The 21046-nt window shown below is 38.1% G+C and overlaps 1 long non-coding RNA gene across 1 annotated transcript in view; it reads left to right on the top strand.

Moving 5' to 3' along the window:
• Positions 1 to 11535: 11535 nt before the first annotated feature.
• Positions 11536 to 21046, top strand: part of LOC125686697 (uncharacterized) — a 32298-nt gene continuing 22787 nt past the window's right edge. Inside the window, exon 1 of the long non-coding RNA XR_007373868.1 lies at positions 11536 to 11585. This is a non-coding gene — a long non-coding RNA (uncharacterized LOC125686697). The remainder of the gene's footprint in view (positions 11586 to 21046) is intronic.

Here is a 21046-nt window from a genome sequence, read left to right as displayed (position 1 = left end):
TTGTAGTGGTGCATGCATTTATTCCTCGCCAGGTGCAAGGCTCTACACTTGCTTTTGTTTTCCTCTGCCCAACTCTCCAGCCTGTCCAGGTCTTGTTGAATAGCAGCACAGTATTCTGGTTTGTCAGCCATTCCTCCCAGCTTCGTTTCATCAACAAACTTTCTGAGGTTGGACATTATTCACTGTCTAGGAGCTTCTATCAAGGTCACTGATGAAGATGTTGAACAAGAACAGATCCAGCCCAACCCCTGGGAACACTGCTAGATACAGGCCACCAAGTGTAGTCTGCACCACTGATCACCAATCTCTGAGCTCTGCCAGCCAGCCATTCTCAACTAACCTCACCCCCATTCATCTATCTCATACCTCCTCAGCCTTAGTATAAAGATGTTATGGGACACAGTATCAAATGCCTTATTGAAATCAAGGTAGACTACATCTACTCTTCTCCCCTCATCCACCCAGCCAGTGATGATATCACAGTACTGCTCCTCTACTCCTGATAACCTTCTTCTCTTCCAATTCCCTGGAGATGGCAAAAGGGACATTCCAATCTATCAGGAACAAATAAACAAACAAACAAAAAACAAAACAGCAACAACAACAACAAAAAAACAAAGAAAAAAAACCTATTTTTTTATATTACCTTTATGAGTCTTACTCAGTGAAATATATATGAAAAATATAAGCCATACTGTTCTATAATAATGAAAATCAAACTTTCTATTATTCCAAAGTGCCAAAGGAATGAAACAACATCTTCCAATTTGTATGGTAAAAGAAAAGGAAAATAGATTCGTAGGTTCACATGGGGTCTTTGAATTCCACTTCTATTATCGAGTATTTACTGTCCTGCAGTGGGAACAGCAGGTTCCTTCTCTACAAAGTAGTTGTAATCTAAAGTTTCTGAAGCATAAAAAAATTGTGTTTAACTTGCTAATTGTGAAGTAACTTTAGAAAGACCTTACTTTTCTCATACGAAATCTGTGGGCAGTCAGACATAAGACTAAATGTACCAGTTAGTCACTTCCCCCATTATTAATGGCCAGTTTTCTAGTTGCAAAGGTTGTTTTACTGATCAAAGTGTAACCCTCAGAACAAAATTATTTTACTGTAGCACTTTCTCAAGATTTACTTAAAATATTTATCTTCCTTGTTCTTAGCCTGGGCTGTGATCGAGCTCTAGATCAGTCCATTACCATTTAAAAGCTTCCCTAGAACTTAAGCTGTTGAGTTGTTCAGTGATCCCTACCTGTAATGCTTCTACCATTTTTGCTCCTTTCATTGTGTTAGCTTACATCAGGCACTGCAAATTGAACCATTTTCATGAAATACTGACTCATCAAAATCTTAAGCTAGATCTTTAAATGTCTTTATGCATCTTCCCATAAGATTTTGGATATGTAGGAGCATAAGATCTCAGCCTCAGGCATAGTTTGGCTCTCATCTTCAAAAATAACACTGTTCTTCAGCTACTAGGTTCACTATATAATCAGTCATGGCAACACTGTGGTACTGAAGTGAAACAATTCACATTATGCAAACTTCCTGTTAGAGATCATAATTAGAGTATAATTTCATTATATAGATCCTCCTTGTCAGATTTTCACTAGAATATAAATCAACAACATAATGTTTTTGCACTGTGCTGGCTTACAAATAATGATAAAGGCATGTTGAACGATTTTCTTCCCATGGCCAGTGAGATTCTATGCAATTTTAATTATAAGATCAATTAAATGAGAATGTTTTACTAAGCTGCTTGTGAGGTGCTCTCAGAAAATTTTTGGAAGTGACTACAAAACATTATATAGCATTTATGCCAGCATCTTCTACTCTGGTTCCTGTGAAAAGGTCACTTTATTTGTATGTTGTATAGAATGAAACTCTTCAGCTAATGAGCATCTGAAATTGCTGCTTTTCTCAATTATTACTTTTATCCAGTGATCACCATCTATGCATGAATACCTTGAAACATTTTCTTAAGACTTTCAGTAAAACAAATTGCTCACATGATTTCACATGAACTGGCAGTTTCCTTGAACAGTTAATACTTCTCAAAGAGTTTTAATAATCTTTCATGGAGATGTAATAGTGGATTTTTAGTATCTAAAGGAGGGTTATAGAAAAGAAAAGAATAGACACTTTAGCATGTTCTGTTGTGATAGGAAAAGGGGAAATGGTTTCAAACTAAAAGAGGGAAGATCTAGACTACGTATAAGGAAAAGAGTTCTTAGGATGAAGGTAAATACTGGAACAGGTTGCCAAGAGAGACAGCCCCATTCTTGAAGTCAGTCAAGGTCAGCTGGATGGACTCTGAGCAACCTGATCTAGTTGTAGGTTGATTTCAAGGGAGTTGAGAAGATGACCTTTAATGGTCCCTTCCAACTCAAACAACCCTATGATTCTGTGATTACTTGGAAAATTGTAAATATTTCTTAATAAACCAGGATGAAGTCAGCATTTATGTTTCAGTGTAATGTGCTACATTTAATTTCCAGTCCTTTTGTTCTAATCTGCGTAGCCAGGACAAAATGGAAATGCCTGCTTTCATTTTTTGTGTGGGATGAAACAAGTCAGTTGAGGTAAAATGTTAAGTTTGAGCGTTAGTATTATTTTGCGTCATTTTCCAGTCTATCCTATATGGACTCAGATGCACTGTTTATGGTAAACATGTAACTACATGTTTTTCCTTGTGCCCAAACCCAAGGTTAGTGAACCAGTTTTAAGAGGTACTGGCAAATCAGGTGTTGGAATGTGTCCAAAAAAAGGACTGTGTAGCTGGTGAAGAGTCTAGAGAAGAAGTCTTACAAGGAGTGACTGAGGGAACTGGGGTTATTTAGCCTGGAGAGAAGGAGAATGAAAGGAGATCTTACTGCTCTCTACAGCAACCTCAAAGGAGCTTGTAGTGAGGCCAGGGTCTGTCTTTTCTCCCAGGAAATGACTGACAGGTCAATAGGAAATGACCTTAAGTTGCATCAGGGGAGGTTTAGATTGGATGATAAGAAAAATTTATTCAAGAGGGTTTTAATAAAAACATTGGGGTTCAACATAAATCAATGAAGATACTGTAATAAGTTAACTCAAATACTTCCTAACATTTCAATAACGTGATGATATTTAGTAATGGTATAATTTCCTAGGTCACAGATAGCCTTTCCTACTATCATAAATAGATTTTTCTTTAGACAGAAAAAATAATACATATTTGTAATGCTAAGAATCCTGAATGTGAGACTCCTGTATGCAACTTCCTTTTTCTTTTTTTTTTTTTTTCTTTTTTTTTTAATATATTAATTGGATTGGGGATTGGCAGAGAAATATCTTCAAGCAGCAACTAATTTTGAACCTCCACAAAAAAGACAGTTTCAGGTCAGAAGGAAAGCATCATGGTTTTTGCGAGGAGTAGAAAATCATTGCCAGGAAAGTGGAAAGACTCTAGTTTGTTCTTAACAGAATTTTTTTCTTATTTGCCAGTTTAGGTTTTCATATGAAATTGCTGTGAAGAGTTGTATGTGTTCCATTTAAGACAAATGAATTTTTTTTTTTTTTTTAGTTGTTATTATTACTGCCATTATTTTTTTAGTGAGTCAAATTATGTTAAATATTCTACCTTGACTCTGCTTCCTATAATCCAAAAGTCAATTGGAATTCAGTTAACCTGAGACCTCTGCCACGTCTCTCAGAACTGGGGAAGCAAAGGTGATGAATAGCTAACAGCCATGGAATAAGTGTGTGCAACCAAAACTTTCCAGCATTTCACAGAGCAGTCAAAAAAATGTTCAGCTGATCTCTATTTGGAATCAATGCAATACTATCTTTCAGTTTCTCTGTGAATCTGCAGACTTGTGTAAACATCTGGGTACTTCTGCATTTTAATGGGACTTTTATTAGCAAGGCTTATGTGTTTTTCATATCAAATAGACAACAAATAACAGGGTAAATGTCATTAGTATCTTTTGTCTTATCCTTTTATCTAATTTTTTTATACTTAATTTTTTTTTTTTAAGAAAATGGAGGAAAATGTGCTATGTTCCACAGTCTATCAGCCTATCTGAAAGATCATGATAAAATTTTCAAAGGAAGAGGAATTATCTCCCATCTTTCTTTCATTATTTTCCCTCAATAAAAGGAGAAAATGGTGAAATTTACAATACTATTAAAAGCAGGATCTACGGGTCTTCCTGAATACTGATCTTACAAGAGATTTTGTATTTCCATAGGAGCTTGACTCCCTATCACTCGCCAACTTTTTCTGCCTCTCTTTCCTTGCACAGAGTCTAGTATACTGTAGCACAATAGAGTGAGGGCCCCAGGGAACTGATAATGTAGAAGTAACTAGATTGTTATCTGTGATTTTACAGGGCAGGATTAATGATTATTATCTTTTTATTACATTATCCTCTACTTTTGCCTCATATTTCTGATTGATATTGATATCTCTCCTCCTGTCCTTAAGATAAACCTCTAAAAGAAAAGCTTTGTCCTGGCTTTCTGTTCCCCAAGTGGATTGTTGTGAAGGAATTCTTTTCCTACTGAAAATTATCTTCATGAATTCACTCTTATTTTTTAATCCTTGCAGTTCATGTTATGACTGAGTGCTGTATTGTCTTTTTTTTTTTTTTTTTCCTCAAAGCAGAACAGCTGTGTACATTTACTGAGCTTCTAATCATGTGATTCTGTCTGGGATAAGTTTTTAAGATGGAAGTAACTTTTCCCAAATTGTGTTTCCTATTATGCCTCCTGAGACTGATTATTACGTGTTGAACTAGATAGAGATACACGAGAGAGGACTGATGTGTTAATTTAATGCTTTTTTCATCTGGTTCTTTGGAGTAAAAAAAGGAGCACAAATTGTGATAGTACACCTGAGTGAAATATAGGTAAGCAGAGGTACTGCAAGCAGTTATTACGGTTTAACTTGGGCAGTAAGCTAAGTATCACACAGTCATTTGCATTCTCTCCTTAGGCAGGATGAGGGAGAAAATTGAAAATGTAAAAGTGAGAGATCTCATGGGTTGAGGTAAAGACAGTTTAATAGGTAAAGCAAAAGCTGTGCATGCAAACAAAGCAAATCAAGGAATTCATCCACTATTTCCCATCAGCAGGCAGATATTCAACCACTCCCAGAAAAGCAGAGGTCATTGTACAATAACAATTTCTTGGGAAGAAAAATGCAGTCTGTACTTCTTCCCAGTTCCTCCTTCCTTATTGCAGTATTTATTACTGAGCACGATGTCATATGGTATGGAATATTCCTTTGGTCTGTTGGGTCAGCTGTCCTACTGTGGTCCTTCCAGCCTCTTGCCTCCTCATTGTCAAGGCAGCACAAGAAGTAAAAAAAGTCCTTGTCTCCATATAGGTACCACTCTGCAACTATTCAGATAGTACGTTTCACCAAAAATCTGAAACACAACATCGTATGAATCTCTAAAAGAAAATTAACTTTACCAGGGCAGTGGCCTTTAACCATCACAATATGCAAACAGTTCTAATAGAAGTTTTTCCTGGACTGACTGGAGAGTTTAGGTGAGGAAAATGGAGAAGGCATAAGTGACAGGAGCAAGGTGTTGCTACACAAGCAGAGATTACATTTCAGAACTACTGGGTCAATCAATATGCTTTTATTTCTCAATGTCTGATAATGTCATTTAAAAAGCAGAGATGTGTGGATAGATTATTTTTAAGTGCAAAAGCCTCCTAGTAACTGCTGATCTTTCTACATCATTATTTTAAAATATTTAAATGAGATACAGGACATAAAAAACACATGCACACACACACACACAAATAGAACTGATGATCAAATTTAAGTAAGCCACATCTTTTTTTTTTTTTTCCCCTCTCCCCCCTTTGGCTGGTATATCTGGTATATTTAGTCTATCCTAAATGCTCTTGTGCTTACTATCTGAAAATATAAATTATCAATTTGTAAATTTTAATCCAGCTGACTTTTATATCTAGCAGGACTTTGAGCCAATTGTGGGAGAGCACACTTGTGTGTATGTATACTTTTATGAATATGCATTTATAATCTCCAGAAGTCCATTTTCTTCTTCTGTCCTTCTGTCATTCTTTCTTTCCTTCTGTCCCCTTCTCCACTTCTCCTTTTCTCCTTCTCTTCGTTTATTCCTTTTCCTCCATTTTTTTTTCCTCAGATTATTCTTATTCGTTTTTGTTATTAGTGAGCAAATATGCCTACTTTTTGACAAACTGCCTTTGAAGCACCAAAGCCAATGGCAAAATCTGATAAATAAATGGTGCTTCCTAATGCTGTCTCTGAGTAATAAGGAAAGCTGTGTAGTCCATACATCTCTCAAATTATGTACAAATTATGTGAGACAATGTGTGGTTCTGCACAGAAGTTCTGCACAGTCCCAAGCCTGATAGGGGCCAACATTTACAAAAGTAGTGGACTGGACTGCAGACACAAACGAAACAAAAAGTAAAGGAAGATTGCAAGTCTGAGAGTTCAGTCTCAACTGGAAGTCCAGGCAAATTAGTTTTAAATTTGTAATAAAAAGAAAGAAGAAACAATGAAAAGCTGTTAAGGAAACAAGTAGCTCAAAAAAAATAGTTGTCTCATCTACTCAGCAAAGAGCTGAATGATCCATGTTCTTCTGAGATAAAGAAAAATATAAGTCATTTGAATACATTATTTTAGCTCTCCAAATGAATTTCTCACTTATTTAAAACCTTAATAGGAAAGCATACAAAGGAATTAGATTACAGATATTTTTCTTCCCTCCCCTTCCCCCTTCCCTCTCCCCCCTCCCTGCCCATCCCCTCCCCCTCTGCATCCCCTTCCCCCTCTCTTTTACCTTTCTCTTCTCCCTGCCCTTCCCCTCCCTCTCCCCCGTTCTGTACCCCTCCCCCTTTGTAGTAACTGCCTGTAACACTGATCTGTTGGAGACCCTTTAAGGGCCTCCAGAACCATAGCCTGGCTGAGACTGGAAATCTCAGGAACAAGGTGATAGTGAGAGATCCTAGAACCGGTCACACAATTGGCCAGTTACTGACACACAGCTGTGTAATGATCTACTGAAGATGCTAATAATGATAGCAAAATATGTATAGAAGACCAAAAAGCACTGCTAGCTTCACTGGGCCCAGAGCTTTAGAACTGGCTGTGAAGAGAAGACAGCTGCGTTGTCCGATCCTGTAGTGTTTTGTATACAGGTATTATGGTAGTCCTTTATTTTTCAGTTTGCACCAAAATTAAAAATGAACCATGCACTTTCTAAATGAAAAGATAATTTATGCTTTTTATTTTCATAATTCTTCCTTTCGAAGATATTGACTATGATTAAAATAACAATACATTAATCAATGAACAAAGACTATTTTCTGCATGCTTACTGAAGTATTGAGACAGCTATAGTTTCCTAAAGAAAACTAATAATCAGATAACAGAATCATTATAGAATCATAGAAAGGCCTGGATTGAAAAGGACCTCAAAGATAATCTAATTTCAACCCTCCTGCATGGGCAGGGCCAACAACCACGAGACCAGGCTGCCCAGAGCCACATCCAGCCATACCTTGAATGGCAGATCCACAGCTTCTCTGAGCAACATGTTCTAGTGTGTCACCACCCTCTGAGCGAAAAACTTCTTCTTAATATTTAACAGAAACCTCCTGCCTCAATTTAAAACCATTCCCCTTTGTCCTATCACTGTCAACCCATGTAAACAGTCACTCTCCCTCCAGATCTAGTGGTAGCATTCAGCTTAGTATAAATATTGCACATTGACAGTAGCTATGGCAAGAGAACACTGTTAGTCTAAGAAACAGTGAGGAAAAACCACAGATTTGCCCCCAGAGGTTTTTGGGAAGGATACTCCAATAATGTAATGAGACCAGCAGCCGAGCTGAGCTGCATCTATATGTATGCACACGGCATGAGAAGTAAGCAGGAAGAAATGAAAATCCTGGTGTAATTAGGAAATTATAACCTACTTACTATCATGGAAACATGGCAGGTCAATTCAGTTCTGTTTGTTGTTTGTCCATAATCATCATGAAGGATGTAATGAAAAGGCTGATGAGGCTTGTCTGGTCTTCAAACTATTACCCTGGCTGCTGCTGTAGCCCTTGGGAGCCAGTGATTGAATTAAAGGAGAACTGGATTGAATGGCCACTGAAGTGAGAGCCAACAGTCTGCGGTTGCAAACCTTTCTTGAATAGAATTTGACTCCTTCAGAGAACCAAATTTATCAATCCCAGAAACTTAGCACCAGTGGAAAAGCCAGAAGCAAAGACTTAAGCCTGTACTCTAGAGGAGGATCTGCTAAAGAAAAAAGGAAGTAGGAGGAGTGGGACATTGATATACCCAGGCAAAAGTAGAGATGAGTCAAATTAGTGAGTGTACCATGGCCATCAGATAAGAGCAGAAAAGGTAGGGCAAGAGATAGTATTAGATACCTGCACTGCTGAAGTGTTGCTGGGGCACGGACTGGTGGCCCTGGACTGAGCTGTAATAGTGGCCTTGGGCTTATAGGTAGGGGTGAAGGAAGCCCCATGTGAGGTGAGCCAGGGTCTATAAAGGCCTATTAATGCCCTCAGGGTCCAGAAAGAGAAGGGCTGGAGGACCTGGAACCATGCACATTACAGAACAAATAGCATCTGGGAGATTTTATTTTTGTCTACAACTATCTTATTGGAGGACCCAGAGGAAACAGAGCAAGTCTCTAATTAGGAGTGTGTGGTGAAAAGACAAAAAGTGGTAGTAGGATGCTTCATTCGGAGAAATTCCAAGGAAATTTCCATCCATTAAGGCATTTTTTACCATGAAATTGGACCGAGAGATTGTAAAATTTCCATCCCTGGGGATATTCAATATGCAGAGGGGTAAGATTCAGAGCTATCTAACCTGATTAGTCTGGCTTCAAACAAGAGATTAGACTAGGTGTTCTTCTGAGATCTGTTTCAACCTATTACATTGTGAATACATGGTTAGAGGCAGCATTATCTTCCCATGGGAACCTGGCAGAAGAAAAAGCATTTTTATTTTTTTTTCAGTTTCATCACTCTGTATTAAGCATTTGAGAAAGATGCACAGGTATCCCATCAAACATAATGCTAGGTTTAGTTGGAAATTCAGACACCTTTTCATATAATAAATTGTTTTGTAAGGTGAGCTGGATTCACTTGAACCTGAGACTGCTTGTCTTGAAGTTCTGTATTTGTAGCTTTATGGGAGTCATCCTAGAGCAAAACTGATCCTTTTGTTGATGGAGTCAGATGTCACTTGTGTAAAGTTCATTTAAATTAATCATTAACAATCCAAATGAATGTTAATAACAATCACAGAACTTCATTGTTTTAAGCCCTTATGTTAAGCATCTCAATTTTACTTATAGTAAAACAGTTAACTCCAGAATAACAGTTACAAAATCAAACACTACATGGAAGACAGATTTTTCAGGAACTGAACTAGTCTTCTTTGGTGTTTCATAAATGCAGCATCTAGAAGAATCACAGGAGCTGCAGTGTTGAGAGAAATGATGGTCTCCTACACTCTTAATTTAATCACATTTCTCTGAGTTTTGCAGCTCTTTTTCAAGTTTCTTAATTGCTGTCAATTTCAGGTGAAGTCCTTGTACATTATCATGATAGATAGTGTGCATACAGATAACTGTCACAGAAATGTGACTTTGTGCTGGATTATCAGCAAGCAGGTCATACCCTTAACAGTGATATGAATTTGCCTTGGCTCTGACCCAGATCAAGGAACAATGACTTCCTTCAACAGTATCAGCAACGACATTCAGGTATTTATTAAAAGTTGATCTCTTTTTGACACTGAATGGCCACTGCTAAGTAATTTGCTTGCTATTAAAAGAGAAGCAAAATATAGTTTTCTTTGGATTGTTCATTGTATGTGCTCTTTTGTTGTTGTTGTTGTTTTTCTTGCTCATTCAGTCTGGGCTTTTCATAGTTTGTTTAGATTTCTCTGACTTGTTTTACTTTTCTCATTCTCTGATTCCTTCTTCTATGCCAGTAAAAAGTAAAAGCAGTCTTTATACTTTTTTTTTTTTCATTTTTGTCATGCTGATCTTACATATTATAATTGGTGTGTTATTCCTAAAACTATCAATCGTGATATCTCTCTTACAGTATTCAAATTGCACCTATCAAATGACACCTGTTCTTTGTTCTTCCATAAATGGAGGAGATGTAAATACTTAAATTGTACAAAAAACCCTCAAAATCACCAGTATGTATCCCTGAGGATGTATTTTATCACCTTTTCTAACCTCTCAGCTTTTTATATTAATTACCTTTTTGAAGTGGTGTTTCATTAAATTTAACTTATATTAGAAAGAAAAAAAAACACTTCTTGATTTAAGAAAAATACATATTTTTAAATTTTTATCTCTTTTCTCATTGTTAAATGACGTCAGAAATTGTAGCTGCTTTAACACTATGGGTAAGAATTATATTTAATAAATGTTTACTCCACAAGAAAGGCAGTAGGAAGGAGGATTTAGATATAAATGTTACATTTCTCTATGAGGTAGTGTTAGCATACAAAAAATTTGTTTCTGCAACACAATCTTTTTGTTTTAGATACCTCCTGACAATTCTGACAACAACACACCTGGATATCTGACATGGAGAAAGATTTAGAAAAAGAATGAGTGTAGGCATGGTGAAGAATTTGACTGACAATATGTCTTGGGCCAATGGCAAATAAAGTATCTCTACATTTGAAGGAGGAGGGAAGTGAGTGCTGTAGTTGTCTATGATTTGTTCCTGGATAGGTAAATTACAGCTATAGTTACAGCTGGAAGGAGATTCTTTAGTGAAATAGACTTTACTCAGAGGTGTAATTCTACTGAAAATGATAAATACCCTTTCAGTAAGTATTTCAGAATCTATCTGAAGATCAAGCCAACAAAAGGCGTATCTATGATTTGATTGAATTGTTTTAGCAGCTGACAGAGACAATAGGAAGTATATCATCATGAATAAAAGCACTGGGAAAATTTTCAGCAGTTCTTCATTTGCACTGTGTACAATAGCTTCCTGATTTTGCTATGAAGAGTTCCAATTTTACTGACTTTTTTAGTCCATTGTGATTGAGGTTAACTTTTAGAGAGAATTTCTTCATGAGAATGTTTCTTCCATTCACAAAGACATTAAACTGAAAATGTAATTCATAAAAAATGGCTACAATCTACTGCATAAAATTTGCAATGACACTGCTGGCTGTGTTTCTTTCTGACGTGCACTGGCTGAAATGTTCATTACAAGTAAATTAGCACGTAGGATTTCAGCTTCTGTACCTCTTAGAAGATATGCCAACTGGCTTACTGTGCAGTTTGTTATCAGAGTTCATTGGCACATATTATTTTTCATGGAGACTTGTCATGGTTCTATGTTTTTATGGTTTCAGTATTCCACATCAAAACATCATGTAGTGTATGGGGCATTAAAGTGTCACTGCCCAATCCCAGGTACCTATCCCTGTACATTACAGAAGTCACGGGATCTGGCCCTTCCGGGTGGGGGTTGGCACTCTCTTGCTGCCTTGCAGTGGGTGCTGGAGGGTGCTTTCCTAGCCGTTCCAAGCTTTTCAGGTTTGAATCGGTCCCGGGAACTCTCTCTCTCTCTCTCTCTCTCATCTTGTCTGATTTATTAATCTCAATTTCAATTAAATTGTATATATTGTGTTATTTTGTATTCCGATATTATAGTAAAATAAGTTTTCCTCCATAGATTGTTGCCGCTGCTTTTTTCCTCCCTTCCTTCCTTCCTTCCCATTTTTGTGGGACTGGGGTGAGGGGGGGAGGGCAGAGGCCTGTCGCCCCTGTCACGGACATAGATTGATCTAGTCAACTCCGTGACAGATTTTTGGCGCCCAACGTGGGGCAAGACTGCTTTTTAGCTTTTAGAACGAATCTCTTTTTCTCTCTGCTCTTGGAGAGCTTCGTTAGGGAGCATTATCAGTAGTTCATGTTTCTGTGCTGGAAAACCTGACCTTGAAAGATTAGGCGTACTGCCAGTGTTCTGGGATATTTGTAAACTTTGAGCACTACTTAGTCTGAGTAGTGCCTTTTTTTCTTTTTTTTGTTTTCCCTCCTCTTGTTAGCTTCAATTCATTAACCCTTTTTAGCAAGCACCAGTGATGAACCCTCTCGTTATCGTGGGGGTGCTGGGTAAAGGATTAAAAGCAATGGTGTTAGTCACAACCTACTGGCCAATAATCCATCTCACACTTACGTGTTGTGGAATTGCATTCATATATAACTACCTAAGGGCACTGATGGAGACACCTATGTTTTACCTATTTGCAATGTGGTATGATTTGAACTTTGACAAGACTATTGTTACTTTCAGTGAACTATACAGAGGAGTGAGATCTGCTTCATGGTTCCTCAATATTTGTTTCACCACTGCATCAATCAATTTTTGAAGACATAGGCCTGTTTCTGTCAAACAAATTGAAACAAATTTCTTAAACTTGATGTAGAAATGTGATTCTAAGATAGCAGCCAGTCATCCCAGTGAGAGAGACAATTCTTAATTATCTTTCTGAACATTAATACTACGTTGCATTCCTGTGCTGTTTATGTTAACTGAATCTCCATTGTTATGCTTTTGTACTTCAATGTTTTAAACACTTAATTTGTAGTGGTTGATAACAGCCAGGAATAAAATATATAAATACATGTTTTCTTTTTTGTTTTGTTTTGTCAGTGCTATTGCTTATTTATACATTATTTGTTTTATGTTTGTAAATATTTACATGTTTTATACATAAAGTATTTTTTATTGTTCCTTTTAGATTCCGAAGTTAACAACAAAACACTGACTTGATGTCAAAGTAGTGAAAGTTATAATTACTCAAATAAATTACCCTGCTCATTCCTATTAAATCTTTACAATGATTGCATAACCCTTCTTATTCAATGCTCAGTATACATTATGATTATTTTCCTTATAATAAGAATCCTTCTAATTGTTCCATACACAGTACAAAACAATAGAAGTATTGATCATTTGAAAAAATTGTATTCTAAATACCTCTCCTGTAAGTACCTGATCTATAGCTCTACTAAAGAATAGCAGAGGATTAATTTATTAACAGCAGTTAAGCAAAGTACTTTCACCAAAGTAGCTGATAACATTCAGTATTCCATAAGTATAGTTTAATAAATATGGAGTATTAAGTAGATAATCTACATTATAATTATAAAGGGAAGGCACCCTTTCTGTTCTTTGTCCTAAAGCTTTTAAACCTAAGGCAGATTTTAAAAGAGCCAGTAAAAGTGATTAATGGAATTTCAGTTTTATCCAAAATGAATGCTAAATTTAAAGTCATAAATATTCCTTCATATAAGATACAGTAGAGAAGAACAATAATTTAACTGAAGTTGAATTAAAAATGACTGTAAAATCACTTTATAATTCCTTACCTGGATATATAGAGATACTGAAGTTGTTAATTTGCAAACATTAGTCAATTAGTAATTTAAATAGCAGTTTCTTTGTGACACATTTTATCACTTTCCCTTCAGTTTCATATTCTTTTTTTTTTTTCTTTTTTTTTTTCTTTTTTCTTTTTTTTTGTACAAACACTAGAATAATAAGTCTTAAGCATCCAATTTCTATGTAATGTTGTGCAGTGCAGTTCCCTGGAATGTAGGAAGTATTATATGGCATGAATTCAGTGTCTTAGGAGATTGTTAAAGAAGTCAACACAAAAGAAATCAATACAACTTTCTTTCAATAGATGATGACATTAAGTTATTCCAGTTAGACACTAGTACATAACCATCTCCAGTTTCAAAACCTGCATGTCTCCTCATACTTCACATCAACTACTACAAAGAATGTCAGAGCTGACTATCTAAGCACTGTATAATGACACCAATATTGGCTGAATGTAATATGAAACAACTGCTTGAGTTATGCTATATTTTTCCTGTTCAAAAATGTAGTTGGAGTTTTCAGAGGCTGAAAATATAAATAAAATGGATTCAAGAGTACACAGGAAGTATGCAAAACTCATAAATGTAGCAATTCAAGCTCAGCACATTCTGCACAGAAGCAAGGAATTGCCTCAGAAGCCTGAGGGGTAGCCCCTGTCAGAGAGAAGTAGCTTGGCACCACCTCATGGCAGCAGCACCATCAGGAGCAGAACCAGAAACATCGGCAGGGGATTCAAGCCTGGAAAAAATGCCACTAACAGCCTTTTTGATGAGGAGCAGTGTCAGTATCAATTCATGCACATCAAAAAGTGGCTAGCAGTGAGGAGAATAACCCAAGAGCACAAGAAACTGGGTAGGCAAGTAGGCAAACATGAGAAAGGTGTGTGTCAGTTTGTGTGGACAGTTTGCACAGGGTATTTCAGCTAGGGGATGAGCATTGCTCACTGCTCTTCTCATCCCAGGATGCTATGGTAACGTCCTCAGTGTCACCATGGCTATTATCTGGCATGACAGACAGGCAGACACAGAAATGCAGTGGAAAGGCCCACAACCTCTCTGGTCTGACACATGTACCCAGACAGATCTCACAAGGAGTGGGAAGGCTGCCCAGACCTTTGACTCTGGAGACCTCTGGAATCTAGAGGCCATCTATAGGACCAAAGCACGCAAGGGATGTCATGAGTGCACATGGGCCCAACTGGATCAGCTTCTTGAGCAAGTGATCAGACTGAGAGAGGAGGTCGCCAGGCTGAGAGAGGCATTCGGCAGTCAGAGAGGGAAATTGATTCCTGATGTTCACTGATGATAATTTTCTGGTTCAAGTTCCCAGACTAAACAGCTCCAGTTTCTTTAGTGTGACCTCATAGGGCATATTCTCCAGGCCCTTCACCAGCCTTCTTGACCTTCTTTGGATCTGCTCCAGCACCTCAATGTCCTTTCTGTACTGAGGTGCCCAAAACTGGACACAGTACTTGAGGTGAGGTGTCACCAGTGCCAAGTACAGGGGCAGGATTACTTCCCCAGTCCTGCTCACCACACCATTCCTGACACAAGCCAGGATGCCACTGGCCTTCTTGGCCACCTGGGCACATTGTTGGCTCATATTCAGCTGACTGTCCATCAGTATACCAAGGAACCTTTCCATCAGGCAGCTTTCTAGTTATTCTTCCCCAAGCTCGTAGGGTTGCCTGGGATTGTTGTGTCCAAAATGCAGGACCCCAACACTTAGCCCTATTGAAACTCATACAGTTAACCTTGGCCAATCAATCCAGTCTATTCAGGTCCCTCTGTAGTACTCTTCTCCCCTCAGGCAGATCAGCATTCTTCCCAAATTGGTGTTGTCTGCAAACTTACTAAGGGTGTACTCAATCCCCACATCAAGATCGTTAATAAAGATATTAAATAGAAGCAGCCCCAGTACTGAGCCCTGGGAGACACCACTTGTGACTGGATTTAACTCTATTGACTACAACTTTTTGAGCCTGGCCATCCAGCCAGTGTTTCACCCAGTGGAGTGTACACCTAACCAGACCATGGGCAGCCAGTTTCTCCATGAGAATGCTGTGAGGGACAGAGTCAAAGGCCTTAGTGAAGTGAAGTCCAGGTAGACCAGATTGACAGCCTTACCTTCATCCACTAAGTGGATGTGAGAATCCTTTGTTTTTTGGCTCAAAGCTTGCTTCCTGAGGTATTTCTTTTGATAAGATTGACTTGTCTAGGAGATAAGTGATGGATGTTGCCATGTGGCAATCAACATCGCTGTGTGGACAACTTTACATTTGAAAGCATTTATTTGGAGTTCTTTGCCTTCAGAAGAGAGTGCTCAGGAGTGTTTACTGGTGGAAGATTTGGTTTGTGATTAAATAGCTCCAGCTTGGTATGGGAAAACTGGGGAATGATACCATTGTGTCCTATGAAAAACAGGATGCAGATCAGCATCCCTGGTCCCTCTTATCTTCTGGCAAGGCCTGGGTGATAGGAATGAAGGAGTTTCTGCTGAGATCCCAGAGCCAGAAGCTGTCACTCCAAAGACAGCTGACTCAACCACTTTGGAACCACTGAAAAAGGGCCATCAATGCCATGGCCGTCATCGCGTCATTGTTGACAATGGAGCAACAGTGCCCGACAACCCACCACTACTGAAGATCAATGACTGATTTATGAACCACGCTGGACCCATGGTGGTGACTATCTCCCACTTGCTTCCTATCAAGACTCCTTGATTCTTCTTTCCTATCTTTTCTATCGCTCTCCTTCCCTTCCCCATTACCCTAATTCATGATAGTGTCTGTCCTCCTCTTCCCCATCTCTCTAATTAAAATTTATAATAAACTGGTTGGACCAACATTTGAACCGTTGTTTCTTAATCTCATGCCGGGTATACAGATACTAAAAGAACCTCCTCTCCCTCCGATAAATTGTAGCGAGACAGCGGGTCACCTTGTCATAGAATGAAATCAGGTTTGTCAAACAGGACATTCCATTACCATTTGTAAACCCATACTGACTGGACCTGATCCCCTGGTTATACTTTAATTGGTCAATGAGAGCACCCAATATTTTGCATTCTGTAACCTTCCCTGGCACCATGGTGAGACTGATATGTCTGTAGCTACCAGGATAACTTTTTTGGCTCTTTTTTGGGCATCGCATTTGCTAGTCTCCAGTCCGCCAGGACATTTCAGGTTAACCAGGACACCAAGAATTTAGATGCCGGGAAACCAAGAATTTAGCCAAGAACTTAGAGGCAAGGGAGTGGAACAAAGCTAGCTACTTGTTAAGAGTGCCTTTCTGAGAGCAAAAGAGCAAACTATCTCTCAGAGTAAGAAAGCAGACAGAGGAGGCTGAAAACTAGAATGGCTTGGCAAGGACCTGCTGGCCAAATAGGAAAAGAAAGGCAAGTACATACAGTGGCAGCAAGGATGCGTCACCTGGAAAGAATACAACGATGCTGTCCGAACTTCCACAGATGGGATTAGGAATGCCAAGGCACAGATAAAACTAAACTTGGCAAGGAAAGTTAAAAACAGCAAGAAGGAGTTCTACATAAAGGTACATAAAGGTACATAAAGGCCTGTAAAGATAGGCCAAAGAAAGCATACCACCTCTGCTAAATGGGAAAGAACAACTGGCTACAACAGATAAGGAGAAGGATGAGGTACTAAATGAGTTCTTTGCCTCAGACTTCACTGGTAGCCAGGATGCTCAATTTCCAGATCCTCACTGCCCTTAACCTGAACCTGTAGATAGAAACTGGGGGAGAAAATTCATCCTCACTGTAAGAGTAGAGCAAGTCCAAGCCTGGCTGTCAACAGCTTACAGGCTGGTTCGTGCTGGTTCAGCATGGTTCTGTGACTAATGGAGTGGACTGACCAACAGAAAAGAGGAAAGGGTAAAAAGGGGAAAAGGTAGGGAGATGGGCCTAAAAATAAAACAGCAGCAGCAATCTGAGGAGGTAAACTAATTTACTAAATAAGGTAGAGAAATGTAAGAGAACACAATATAATACAATATAATTAGAATCAAGGCTACTAAATCAAATAAAATGAGAGATAGTGTCCAAAAATCAAAGGCCTTACTCTGATGCTGAAAGCGAGACATCTAGGAAACACACATGCTGCCAAGATAAGCAGAAAGGGAAAAAGAGAGGACATTTTGTGATCTGTGAACAGTTCTATCTTTCCCTCTGAACTGAAAATGGAAATGCAAATTTCCCTGGGGCATATAGTTCCTCTTCTTTTCTCAGAACCACGTACCCAGAAATATCAGCAGTCCATGGAACTGGAGCATTAACTCTTTAACTCTTAGTGCATTACGTGATGTTGTGATGTGGAGAACCCGTAATAATATATCATAGAACCATTGCACTGACTCAAAAGACTGAATGTACACAAGGCCATGGTGCTGGATGTCATGCACCTCAGAGCCCTAAGGGAAGTGCTTGCCAAGCCACTCTCTATCATATTTGAAAAACTGTAGCTGTCAGGAAAGGTCTCAGACTATAGAAAAGGAAAAATCACTCCCATTTACAAGAAAAAGCGGAAGGAGAGCTCAAAGAACTGCTGGCCAATGAGCCTCCCCTCTGTGCCTGGGAAGATCATGGAACAGATCTTCCTGGAAGAAATGTTAAAGCATATGAGGGATGAGTGGGAGATCCAAGACAGCCAGCATGGCTTCAACAATTTGGTGGCCTTCTATGATGGTGTGATGACATTGATGCACAAAGGGATGACAAGTGATGTTATCTATCACATGATCCTAATGACATTCTTGTGTCTTAATTGGAAAGATAAAGATTAGATGGGTGGACTATTTGGTAGATAAGGAATTGGTTGCTTGGTCACAGCCAGAGAATTGTGGTCAACGGCTCTATGTCCAGGTAGAGGCTGGTAACAAGCACTGTCCCCCAGACTCTGTCTAGGGCCTGGTACTCTTCAGTATCTTTATCAGTGACATAGATAATAGGAATGAATACACAGTCAGCAAGTTTGGTGGACACCAAGCTGAGCAGTACAATTGATATAACAGAAGGAAGGAATTCCATCCAGAGAGACTTTGATAAACTCAAAGGATGAGCCCTTGTGAACCTAATGAGGTTCAACAAAGCAAAGAGCATGGTTTTGCACTTGGGTTGAGATAATCCCAGATATTCCCTGAGAATAGCCTTGCTGAGGAAGACTTAGTGGTCATGGTTGATTAAAAACTTGACATGAGCAGGCAGTGTGCTCTTGAAGCCCAGAGGATCAAGGGTATCTGGGTTCCATCGGGAGAGGAATGGCCAGCAGTGCAAATGAGATGATTGTCCCTCTCTATTCTGCCCTCATGAGGCCCCTGCTGGAGTACTACATGCAAGTCTGGGGTCTCCAACACAGGAAAGTCATGAAGTTTTTGGAGAAAGTCTCTGGAGGAGGACAACAAATAAGATCCAAAGGCTGGAGCCCCTCTCCTGTGAACATAAGTGAAGGAGCTGGGTTTATTCTGGGAGGAGAAAGCTGTGTGGAGACTTCACTGTGGCTTACAAAAGGAGTTAATGAACATGAAGGAAATCAACTTTTTACACTGGTGGATGGTGATAGGATAAGGGAGAATGGTTTTAAGCTCAAGAAAGTGAGATTTAGATTGGATATCAGGGGGGAGTCTTTTACTGAGAGATTGGTGAGATGCTGGAAAAGGTTGCCAACAGAGATTGAGGAAGCTCCATCCCCTGGAGGCATTTAAGGCAAGGCTGAATGGGGCTCTGGACAATCTGATCTAGGACTTGGATCTAGCAGCTGGCAATGTTTCCTGTGGCAAAGCAGTTTGAACATGATTATCCTTGAGGTCGCATCCAACACAAACCATTCTGTGATTCTATGATTCTTATACTGCCTGCAGAATTCAAGAACCTTCTTTTCTTTCAGAAAAGATATGAGTTGATCAAGATCAGAAATATACAAACATTTTATGGAAAATCATGTCTTGTATAAAATCATTGCCATGTTTTATTAAAGATAAATCTAAGAAAAGACTGTATCACACAAATGTTTGAATTTCTGGACTTCAGCTAGACAAAAAATTACAGAAAGTATGGTATGAATGGCATAGACTGTTGTTTATTCATTTAATGCTGTGCAAAATATGAATACAGGACAAGAGATGATTTTTTTTTTCTGACCATTACTTACTTTGCTATGAAACTGATTTCTTCAGCTCCTATTGTTTGGGGGTTTTTTTTGTTTGTTTGTTTGTTTTTTACTAAATGGGATCTTATATTCTAAAGCTCTTGCAGTCAGTTTATTTTCATGACTTTCTGTCGGACCTTAAATGAATTAGAGCAAATAATTATGTCCAAATATCTCATCATATAAAATGTCTGTATAAATCACTATCATCTAGTGAGAACATCTACTCTGAAGGGCTACACAGCCTTCAATAATCTAATATATTGAAAAGAACTGTGGTAAATCAGAAATCACCATCAGATAGATTTCTCTTCACAGAGATCTTATTTTTTCAGTTTCAACCAGAACAACCAGAATATAAGCAAGCAAAGTGTGAGATAGCGTGTGTCTACAAAAGAGGATTCAGCATTAGTCTTGTTTTTCTATATGTGCCTGGAATAAAAAGGCACATTAATTGTAACTGTATTTTCTGTGTGTGTCTATTATGGTGAAAACAATACTGTAAACCTAAGTGTGGTCTTGCATTAGAATACACTTATCTTGAAAACTCATGCACTTCTTTTTTGCATATATGGATTTGAGCCTCTCTTTCTTTGTTCTCTTTAGTTTTACCTTTGCATAAATGGAATATTATTCACTTTATTCACAAGACTGATTTTTGCACCTGAAAGACATTGTGAAGATTATTTCTTTGTTTTTGTGCTTGTTTTTGCTTAAATATTCAATTATTTGCAAGACATTTTTTCTTTTTTCTTTTTTTTCTTTTTCTTTTTCTTTTCTTTTATTTTTTTATTTTTTTTTTTTTAGCGGTGTCTACGGTTTCATATATGAAAAAGATTTTGGTATTTTGGATGAAAGTCTTGGAAAGATTACCAAAGAGGAAAAAGAAAAAAAACAAAAAGCAAAACAAAACAAAAAAAAGCTTATTCCAAATATCACTTGCTATCATCTAAATATGTGTAAATACACACTTTGTTCTTCTTATCACAAGCATCAAAGAATCTTCACAACTTACTGCTGCTGTCTTGTCCTCAACAAGCACTTTATAAGTGATTAAAATATCATTGATCTTGATTACTGGTGTTCCATTTCTACCAGTACTTAATCACACATGTTGAACATGTGCAAGACAAAGTCGGAATTCAAAAAAGTCAACACTTGTATTTTCTGTACTTCCTCAAACACTTCAGTTAATGTATTCTCTCCATCTGTTGCAGAAAATTATAGATATGATAATGTAGAAATGCTGAAGTTATCTGTTAAATCTGTTCAATTGCTTTAGAATGTTGATAGGAATTAAATAAGTCCTGTGAGCAGCTTTGAAAATCTGAGTCAAAATTCCTGAATTTTGTCTGTAGCCACTTGAGAAAATTGAAATTTTGTTTGAGCTCTTCACATCTTGCACAGCTACCCTGCTACATAACCTTCCTATTGCACAATTTTCAG

Source organism: Lagopus muta, chromosome Z, assembly GCF_023343835.1.
Source record: "Lagopus muta isolate bLagMut1 chromosome Z, bLagMut1 primary, whole genome shotgun sequence".
Lineage (NCBI taxonomy): Eukaryota > Metazoa > Chordata > Aves > Galliformes > Phasianidae > Lagopus > Lagopus muta.
This window is presented reverse-complemented; position numbering and strand designations above follow the sequence as displayed.